Raw genomic sequence first — 11,070 nt, 5'->3', positions numbered from 1 at the left:
CCATTTGTGAGATTTGTAGGTTAGTTTTGATATTTTCAGAATTTCTCTAGTAAATAGAAACATGTTTAATTTGAAAATTTCTTAAATAACTTCCAGGAAAACTCAACAATGTAGTATTAAAGAACAGCTTTATAAATATGTTTTCAAAGACACATAAAACACTGTCCAGGATGAGTTCAGAGCCAGTTCTACAATCAGTGGGGTCCAAAAGGAAAACGACACTTTACAGAGTATCCCTTAGCTTCTGCCAGACTCAACTCACTTGGTTATGAATTTGAGTTTTTAGTTAGTAATATTTAAAAGACTTATTTACTTATTATTTGTTTTATATATGCTCACACTAGCTTAATTATATGAATACTGTGTATGTGCAAGTGCCTTTAGAGACTAGCAGGAAACATCTGATCTCCTGCAAGTGGAAATACAGGGAGTTGGGAGCCATGGTATCTGGGTACCAAGAAGGAACTTGACCTCTCTGCAAGAGATCTTGCCCCTTATGTCTATCCTGAGGGAATTAGAAGTATTCTATCGTCTGAATAGTACCCTGAACTTGGCCTTCAAAACACTGAAGGATTGTTTGTTTCTCTCAATAAAAGTGGTGTCCTTGCTGACTTTAACCTTGTGAGTCATTATAATCCTAACTAGTGCTATAGTCTGATTAAAAACAATTTTGTTGCAATCTAAGAAATGGTACCTATAAACAAAATCATTAATTTCTTCAGGATTATTCACCTAAAGTATTAGAAATGTGTTTGCAAATATAACCAATGCCCATTTTTAAAGTTATATTTTGCAGAAATGCAGCATAATAGACAACAAAATATAAACACAAAAGAGGAATTGATCTCATTTTCCTTTTAGTGGCCAACAAAATCGTACTAGCTTATAATGAAAAAAAAATTTGAAAATTTACTGATGGACCACATTCTGTCTTCCAACTTTTATTTCCAGTTTTAATCACCTTGAGGGCATTAGATTTCCATCCATTACCTAGTATAGCCGTTTGGAAAGTAAACATACTAATTAATTTATGTCTGGGAAGAAAAATCATTTATTTATTAGTAAAAAACAAAGAATAACTCATCCACTAACAAATTAATCACTTTATAAAAGATACTTAGACCTTGCCAAACATAAGTGGCTGATGTTATATTAGAATGTTAGACTGAAAGTTTTTCAAATCGTCTCTTGACTGTGAGGTAAATTCTATAAATATTAATGGAAAGATACACACCCCCTTTATTGAATGGCAGTGAGATTTTTGCTTATGTAGTCGTGCACACGGGCAAGGAAAAGCAGGTAAAAACCCCAGTGGATCTCCTTGCAGAGCTGTCTGAGGATGTGGATAAAACTGCAGTTCCTACTGATGAGTCTGATATTCTATAGATAAGAGCTGTACTACATCGTATCTTTACAGAAACCTCTTCATTCATGTACAGATGCACATTTGCAGATTTTTTTCAATGATTAAAACATTATTAATGGAATAATTTCGGGCTAATAATTTAACATCAAGCAAAATTATATTTTAATAAAATCGATTGTTTTGCTCATTCTATTTTACTGTCTTTGGATTCTTTCTTCCTGAGTTACCAAAAAAGACAAAGCAGTAATTGAAATAGTCCTAAAAGTATTAAAGAAACATCTGACAACTTTTGCTGGATCTAGTCAACATGCTCCCAACGATTTATATCTATAAACTCAATATCCTAGTCAGGAAACTAATATGCACAAGATATAAATTTAAGGATGAAACAACATGAAATAAATCTGTCTAGTTTTATTTCCCATAATATATTAAATAAATCACATTATAATTTTTCCTTAACTTATATAGTTTAGTGCCAAAAAAAAAGTTTCTCTTTCAATAAATCAGAATTAAAATTTTAAGGCTAAGTATTCACTAGTTTCTCTGGTTCTGATGAAGAATCTTGGGAAGGAATACCAAAACATTATATCTATACATTATGTCTTATCATAAACTCTTTTCAGTTGTAACTTGTCTCTATGATTGAACAAACAGCATAATGTGTTGTAATAAAGAGCAGGCATGTTATAGAGGTGCAAAGCATGTGAAAGGCAATTTAGTGATTCCTCCTAGCCTGCATTTCATCTTACCCTGCTGTCTGTGGACTATTCATCTGCATTACCATGCCCTGCAATAGCCTTTGAAATTTTAATCAATTTAACATTGGTGTATCTATAGATTACACAGAATAACTTTTGCTGTCTCTTCTAACCACCTTTGTAATATGAATGGCCTATAGTCTTAATATTTCTCAATATGAATTTGTAAGTATCCTTCTATCTCAATCTTGTTTTCAAAGGACAAGGTGGAAGATGACAATGCTAATGAAGATTAACTGGAAGACTAATTATTTAGTCATTGGTTGGGGATGAGGCACAGAGCTAAATCTTTCTGTCACGAATATTCATAACTAGTTCAGTTGAAATGCCAGATTTATGAGAACAAGTGATCCATTTCTATCATATGCTAGATGCTTTATTTAAGGGAGGCTCAGAAGAGTCTTAATTTTTCTTGCAAAGTCAGTCCTCTATCAATCCTAGATACTTTCAAATGTCTTAAACGTACTTAACTATGAAAATTTAAACTGACTTTGGAATGGATATTATGTATTAGAAATCTATTTTCATCTCTAATAATTTTTTATTGTTAATTTGGTTAAAGACTAGTTTAGTTGGTAACATGATTATTATCATAAACCCAATTCACATGTACTATTAATTTGTAGATTTAATCTCATTTCACTTATAAACATTTTGATGAGAATTTTAATTACAGAATATATCTACTATTAAATTAGCACATAGTTTAAAAGCTTACTTAATTATAGCAAATTAACATACCAAGTAATCTTGTAGAGAAATTTTTATCCAGCAACATGTGGCAAGGAAACTCATCCAAAAACCTTCCAGATCCAAATGATTCAGCCAGAATGCAGATACACACTGGATTTATAGTATGATCTGGCTGGAATACAGATACACCCTTAGTACACACCTTTAATCCTAAACAATGAAGGTAAAGTTAGTTTATAAAACTAAGCAGCCATGTTCGAAAATGATGTCTAACTGAGGGACAAAGTGATGAATCAAAGACAGATTTGACAGAAAGTGCCAGATTGGATAATCACACCTCTCATGAGGAAAGAGAGGCTACTTAAGAGAGCAGCACAAAGTCAGTCAGAAGTGGAGGAAAATTTAATCAGTGAAAATCAATTGAGTTCAGGCAATGCAGTTGAATTCTGTTTAGGGCAGTTTGGTTCCCAAAATTTAGAGGCAATTTTTCCAAACAGAGCAATTCAGTGAGAAGAGAAGCCAGATAGATTCAGTCAGTTTGGAGTGGAGTACTGAGCCAGAACAGATGACTTGCAGCATCCAGGCATATTTATAAAAGACCTAGAGAGGGTGAGCTTATTCAATCAAAGACAACAATTTCATCTAGAGAATAAAATTTATATTTACATAATATAAAAACTATTCTATCTTACAATAAGTTTGTCTGATTATAACAACTCCAAATTAAAATAATGAATATATTAAATGAGAATATATTTTTATTTCTGTAGCAAGGTATTAAGGTGGTTTTACTCATTTGTGTAAAAAACAAAAATGGTTCAAATCAATATATAATAGGTTACACATAATGAAAAGAAAATTATATGATTACATCCTGGGAGATAGATGCCTACTGAGTGTTTTCATTTAATTTAATTTAATATGATTAGTAGCTTTGCCTGCATTCATGTCTGTCTCTGTCGTGTGTGCTTGACAACTGCTGAGACCAGAATAGGACATTGGATTCCTTGGAAATGGAGCTACAGAAAATTGTGTATTACCATGTGCATGTTGGGAATCAAGATAATCAATGCTCTTCAGCATGGGCCATGTCTCCAGCTCCTGAATATAAATACCTAGCACATCAAGGAAATTCTAAAAATCATAATCTATAAGTGTGTAAGTTTCACACCTTCATAAGGCCAGGAAACATTGAGAACCACAAACAAATGTGAGTATTTTCACTTTCTAATGACAGAGCTGAGAATAACTATGATAATGAAAATCTATACTCAACTACTCATTTCCGAAAATCATACTTCAAGTGATATTATCTTGAAAAAAAGAATAAAAATAATAAATCTTGGGTTTAATTATGACCCATTAAGCACATTCAAAGTTTAAAATTATGCAACTTAATTATCTGTTTATCTTGGCCATGTGATTTTAAGTTTGAAATACTTACCTAGGTACTAAAAATACACTAAGCATATTTTTGTCAACTGCTATGATAATAATATATGGTTTTAAGTAAATATACTCTGGGAAAAGACTTATTATTGTACTAGAATTCTTGAAGGCTAGTGTTCTAATTCACTGTAACACACATAAGTAAGTAGATCATTCCAAGAAAGATACTTCAAATAAGGTAACTCAGCCCTTTTCTGTACAACGTTTTGTATACCCTGTTCATTACCATTTGCCCAATTCTTTCAGTTTTAATTATGAACTGGAAATATCATTTCCTCCCTACCTCCTCTAAAGGAACATTCCCTCTCAGTCTCTCTTTGCTGTTGTGGAATCATTCTCCCCACATAGCCTCAACCATGTCTCAAAATCTATTCTTAAAATAGAAAAAACAAAATGAAAAATAAAATGCAACCTAAAATTTGCCTAAATTGAGCACACAGTAAGCAAGCAGGGCAATGAGAGTATGTAGTGTTTGGTATTTTCATCATTCCCTAGAGTTTTGTTGTTCATAAATAAAATTCAATGAATATATGTTGCTAAAATATTCCAAATTCCTTATGGAATATGCATAGTACAAAGCGAAAGAAGTAGGGATAATAAAAAGAAAAGAAAAGAAAACTTTTGAGAGATTTTGCTTTGGGCAACAAACTGCAAGAATTTAGTGACTTAAAACAAGCCTATCTTCTTACAGTCTTAGAATTCAGAAATCTGAAGTGTCTTTCACAGGTCTGAAGCCATGATTCTGCCAGGGTGGTTCCTTATGGAATCTGTAGAGGAGGGTCTGTTTCCTTGCCTTTTCTGGCTTTTCAGGACAATTTGAATTCCTTCACTCAAAACCTTCAATTTTCACCGCCAAGAGGACATATGGAGTCCTCACATCCACTTTCTGACTCTACTCTCTCCCTCTTCCATTTGAACACCTCATGGTTGAACAAGAAACATGGGAACTATTACAGTAAACTTTATATCTCAAGAATTCTTTTTTCAATATCCCTTCATGATAAAAGTCCTGTAGAGATTAAGAATACAAGACATAATAAAGGCAGTTTATAGCAAGCATGCAGCCAACATCAAATTAAATGGAGAGAAACTCAAAGCAATTCCACTAAAATTGGGAACAATTCAAGGTTGCCTGTTCTCTTCATGTATATTCAACATATTACTTAAAGCCTTAGCTTGAGCAATAAGACAACTGAAGGAGATCAATGGGGTTTAAAGTTAGAAAAGAAGTCAAAGTACCTCTGTTTAGAGATGATATGATGGTGTACATAACTGACACTAAAATATCCACCAGGAAACAGAAGATGATAAACATTTTCAGAAAAGTATCTGGAAATAATATTAACTTCTAAAAATCAGGACCCCTCCTATATACAAATTAATAATGGAGTAAAAATTGAATAAGTGAAATAATACCTTTCAGAATATCCTCAAAAAATGTTATTTCTCAAGAGATATTAAATATCTCTTGGTAAGTCTAATCAAGTAAGTGAAAGATGTGTATGACAAAAACATTAAGACACTGAAAAAAGAAATTGAAGAAAAATCATAAGATGAGAAGATCTGTAATGCTCATGAATTCTTAAGATTAATATAGTAAAATGGTTATCCTGCCAAGAGCAATCTTCGGAGTTAATGCAATCTCCATCAAAATTCCAACACAATTCTTCATATATCTTTAAGGGTCAAGTTTCAACTTCATATGGAAATAAAAATTCTAGATTATCTAAAACAATCCTGAATAATAAAATAATTGCTAGAAGTATCCCCATCTCAGATTTTAAGTTGTACTACAGAGTTATATCAAAAGCAACATTATATTGACACAAAAACAGACAGATCAGTCAATGGAATCAAACTGAAGACTCAGACATGAATTCACACATCTATGGACATCTGGTTTTTGACATAAAAAAGCCACAGACAGTCACTGGGAAACAATAGCATCTTCAGCAAATGGTGCTGATCAAATTATGTAGCTACAGGTATAAGAATCCAAATAGATTCATACTTATTACACTACATAAAACTCAATGTCAAATGTATTATAGAACTCAACATAAAATCAGATACACTGAAAAGAAGAAAATGTGGGCATTGCCTAGAATTTATTGGCATAGGAATAGTCTTTCTGAACAGGACAGTGTTAGCACAGGAACTATGATCAGCAGTGAATATATGATTCCATATGAAAGTGAAAAGATTTTATAAGGTAAAGGACACTGTGAATTGGGCATAGAGGCAGCATACAGAATGGGAAAATATTTTACCAACTCTACCCAGACAAGTAAACTAATATCCAAAGTATATAAAGTATTCCAGAAACAAGGTATTAAAAAAACAAACAATCCAAACAGAACCTTGTTATGTATAAATGTATGCAGAGTTTTTAATAGAGGAAACTCAAATGGCTGAGAAACACTTAAATAAATGCTCAACATCCTTACTGTCAGGGACATGCTAACCAAAACTGATTTGAAATCCCTTGTATATTTTATTGATCTAGGATGGCCAAGAGCCAGATATATGACTTTTGGGCACATACCCAAAGGACACTTCTCCCTACTACAGAGACACTTACTCAAACATGTTCATTGCTGCTCTATTCATGATTGCCAGAAATTGGAAACATTATAGATGCCCCTCAGCAAAAGAATTAAGAAAACATACATTTATACAGTGGGGTATAACTTAGAAATAATGAAATGTGAAGGTAAATTTGATGGTAAACTAAAAAAAAAAAAAAAAATCCAATCTGGGCGTGGTGGCTCATGCCTTTAGTCCCAGCACTTGGGAGGCAGAGGCAGGCGGATTTCTGAGTTCGAGGCCAGGCTGGTCTACAAAGTGAGATCCAGGACAGCCCAGGCTATACAGAGAAACCTTGACTCGAAAAAAAAAAAATCCTGAGTGAGATATACCAAAGCTAAAAAGAACATTACGCTATATATTTGCTTATGTGGGTTATTAGCTGTTAAATCAATGGTAACCAAACTACAATCTGTACAACTGCAAAAAGTTAGGTATGCAGGAAGCGACTAGGCAGGAAACAGAGATCTAATAAGGAAAGTGAAATAGAAAAGATGGTTGTGGATGGATGGAGTGCTGGAAATGGAGGATCAGGTGGGGACAGGGAGGGCAAGGAAGGAAGAGAGAAAGAATATGGAAGAGACAGATAAAATGAAGAACTGTTTGAATGGAAGTATAGAAACGCAACACAACTAAAGCTTCCTGAAATATATACATATTTAAAAGTGCTCAAAATTAATTCACCAAATAATAGGGAAGCCAGGTCCTATCAGGCCATCCCTTGTCACCAAATGAAGCTTTATTTCATTATTTGAATAGCATTACAGCTAATTGAGTTGTTGGGCACAGAGGTCTATGGGAATTGCCAAACTGTCTAGTCTGTTGCCAAATCTACAGTTTGTTCTCTAGAAATAGAAAGCAAGACCCCATTATTGTAGATAAGATCTCTTTGAACATGGAATTTTTAAGCTGATAGTCTTTTTGCCTATCTTATGCCATCTTTTGTATAGAACGGCACACTGCACACCACCAGAGGAGAAGCAGAAACACTAAGCCATCCACAAAACCTTTGATATCCTTCCTGCAAGATATTCTCCGTAGAGTAACCATCGAACATTTATTTTGACTTAAGGCTCACTGTGCAACATTTCTGGCCCTGCTTGGGTGATCAATAACCTGAGACCAGAGAGCCCAGAAATTTAGGCTACAACAAAATATCATTGTCCTAAAACAAACAAACAAAACCAAAAAATAGCAATAAAATGTCATTTTATGATATTCTGCTGTATTCATAGATCGTTGTCTTACTCAGCTATCATCAGCAGAAAAGCTTCATACTGCATCAGATGGAACAAATACAGAGGTCCATAGTCAGACATTACATGTAGAACAAGTGACCTTGGAACATTCAGCCCTAAATGGAATGTCTCCATCAGATCTCTCCCCTCAGGACTCAGTGAAACCTATGGAAGCAATGAAAGAAAGGGTTAAAAACAGGGCAAATGGAAGACACCAAAAAACTAGGCGCTCTGAGTTAGCAAAATCAAAGCTCTTCTACTCACAGACACTAAAGCTGCATGCCCAGGGCCTGTGTAGATCTACACAAGACCATTTATGTATATATTATGTCTTCCAGTTTAGTGTTTTTATGGGATTACTGAGTGTGTAAATGAGTGGGTCTCTGGATCTTGTGCTTTCTCTTGGGCTGTTTTGTCTTTCTGATTGTGTGTTTTCTCCAGTTCTAATGATTAGATTTTGTTTTATTTTATTTTAAAAAATAAAATGGATATTTTATGCAATATATTCTTATTACAGTCTCTGTTTTTGCAATCTTCCTAGTCCTTCCCAACCTCTTCTATCTGATTTATGTCTCTCATTAGAAAACTAACAGGCATCTAAAGAATAATAATAAAAATAAAATAAAGTAAAAACAAACAAAATATTTAAAAAACAACAAAGAAAAGGCTCAGAGACACACATGTTCACACACTCCAGAATCTAACAAAATCCCAGAACCAGAAGGGAAGTTTATATGCATAGACCTATAAAGAAGAAAGAAAACAAAAAAAAAAGGAAAAATAAAAAACAGATGAAGCTATCAAGCTAATATGCAGAAAACAAATAAACAAAATCACCCTGTGTCAACCTTATGAGACAAAGAACCTCCAACTATTCAGTTTGGGTTTGTGGTCGACCCTTGTAACTGGTTTGTTTGTCCAGTGAGGCTCCTCCGTTGAAAAGTAGTTTTAGCTTTGTTAATGTAGCTATTGGAGATATATTCTGGGTTATGGATGGGTGCATATGTCCACTTTTTGTTCTAGGACCTCATCTGATGCAAAACCCTGTAGAACCTGTGCATGCTGCCACAACCTCTGAGTAAATATGTGCTCCAACAAAAATTCCTACATTAAACACATTTGTAAAATACTTTTGTCCATGTTTGTCTATTCAGTAGATCAAGAATAACTTTAAGGGCCACTTCTTTAACAACAATAGCATATCTACATATAAAAAATACACTGGAAGCGAACTTGCGCTCAATGGGTTTGGAATAAGTGTCTTGTTAACAATCTATGCTTTTAGCCTTTTGGGAGAATACAGAATATTATAATTGAGAGAAGAAGGAAGGGTAAGTATGCCCCTGTTGTAGCACAGGTTGTCTATCTCATTGTGAAATACATGTCTCTTCTAGGCAAATCACTTAAACTCTGAGATTCAATGTTTCCTACTTGTTTCATATATCTATACATCTCTCTCTCTCTCTCTCTCTATATATATATATATATATATATATATATATATATATATCCCTTTGCCTTTACAACTTCCACTCCCAAAATTAAAGTATACACAAAACAACAAACAAAAGTAAAGCACAGAGAACATCTTATCACATAAGCTGTAATATGTTGCAGTGTGTCCCACAGTATCCCTTTGTCCACACATCTCTCCTTGCAAATATCCATTGCAATGAGTCAACAATATGATTCGAGATCTCTGAGTTGTGTGGTATCATCAATATTGAAACCCCACTGGATCTTCTCCAGGTTGTTACCTTGTGTCATGGAGATCCTGCAGATTTGGATCTGTAGGACCTGTCTTTTCACATGCTCCAGCAATTCATAGATGAAGTAGATTTGGGGATAAGACAACTCAAAACATGGATCTGGGAGCTGGTAGGAGAGCCTTCTTTGCTCCAGTGCACTGCCTGGGAGAGAGCAGCCTGCAGAAGCGACATAGCTGCTGGGACAGACTCCATTTCTGGCTCCAGACATCTGGCAACTTTCCTGCCAGAGATGTGTCCTCCCTGGAGGGTTTTCAACCCCTGAGCTGCTAGGAGAACCATCTTTGCTCTGGTGCATGGCCAGGGAGGGGACGGCCTGCTTCTGGGCAACCCAGCTTCTGGGAGAGATCCCATTTCTGGTTCCAGTTATCTAGCACCTTTCCTGCCCGAGGAGGGGTATCTGCCTGGGAGGGGTCTCAAGGCCTGAGCTGGTAGGAGAGCCATCTTGGCTCTGGTGCATTGCCAGGGAAAGGGCAGCCTGCAGAAGCAACACAGCAGCTGGGATAGACTCCGTTTTTGCCTCCAGATATCTGCCACCTTTCCTGCCAGAGGAGAGGTATCCACCTGGGAGGGTTCTCACTGCCTGAGCTGGTAAGAGAGCCATTTTTGCCATCTTTGTTTCTGTGAGTTGCCTGGAGAGGGCGGCCTGCAGAAGCAACACAGCTTCTGGGAAAGATCTCATTTCTGTCTCTAGAAATATGAACACCTTCCCCACCAGAGGAGAGGTATCTGCCCGGGAGGGCTCTCACTGCCTGAGCTGGTTGGGGAGCCATCTTTCCTCCAGTTTGCCTAGGCTCCAGTCTGCACTGGTGAAAGTGTGGACCACAGAAGGTACACAGCTTTGGGACAGACAGAAGCAACCTAGCTTCTGGGATAGACCCTGTGTCGAGCTCCAGAAATTTGGGCACCTTCCTCGCCAGAGGAAAGGTGGCCACCTGTGAGGGCTGTCTCCCAGAGCAGGTGAGAGAGTCATATTGTGCCCAGGATCCCACAGTGGCTAGTCTGTGTAGGTGAGTGAATAAATGGAAGAGGGAACACATCTTCTGGGACAGGCCCTGTTTTGGGCCTACATCTTCAGCCAGGAGGCAGATCTGAACACCAGGCCTCTGTGCACCTTCCCTGCTAGAGGAGAGCTTGAGTGCAGAGAGTAATCTGACCACTGAGACTCAAGAGAGAGCTGGACTCCCAGGACTGCTGACAGAGGCTAACAG

The sequence above is a fragment of the Mus pahari genome, chromosome 11, assembly GCF_900095145.1.
Source record: "Mus pahari chromosome 11, PAHARI_EIJ_v1.1, whole genome shotgun sequence".
NCBI classification, from domain to species: Eukaryota; Metazoa; Chordata; class Mammalia; order Rodentia; family Muridae; genus Mus; species Mus pahari.
The sequence above is the reverse complement of the archived record's forward strand: the minus strand, read 5'-3'. Positions refer to the sequence as shown.